Here is a 272-nt window from a genome sequence, read left to right on the forward strand (position 1 = left end):
CGAGACCAAAAAGGACTGCAGATGCTGTTGGATTCTGACCTCCCTGCACTCGAAATGGATTTTCTGGAGCTACAAAAGCCCAATTGGCGCGCTCTCAACGGCGTTGGAAAGTAGACATCCTGGGCTTTCCAGCAATATATGATAGTCCATACTTTGCCCAAGATTTGATGGCCCAAACCGGCGTGGCAAGACAGCCTCAGAAATTCCAGCGTTAAACGCTGGAACTGGCATGAAACTTGGAGTTAAACGCCCAAACTGGCATGAAAGCTGGC

The sequence above is a fragment of the Arachis duranensis genome, chromosome 9 (genome assembly GCF_000817695.3).
Source record: "Arachis duranensis cultivar V14167 chromosome 9, aradu.V14167.gnm2.J7QH, whole genome shotgun sequence".
In the NCBI taxonomy this organism is placed as follows: Eukaryota; Viridiplantae; Streptophyta; class Magnoliopsida; order Fabales; family Fabaceae; genus Arachis; species Arachis duranensis.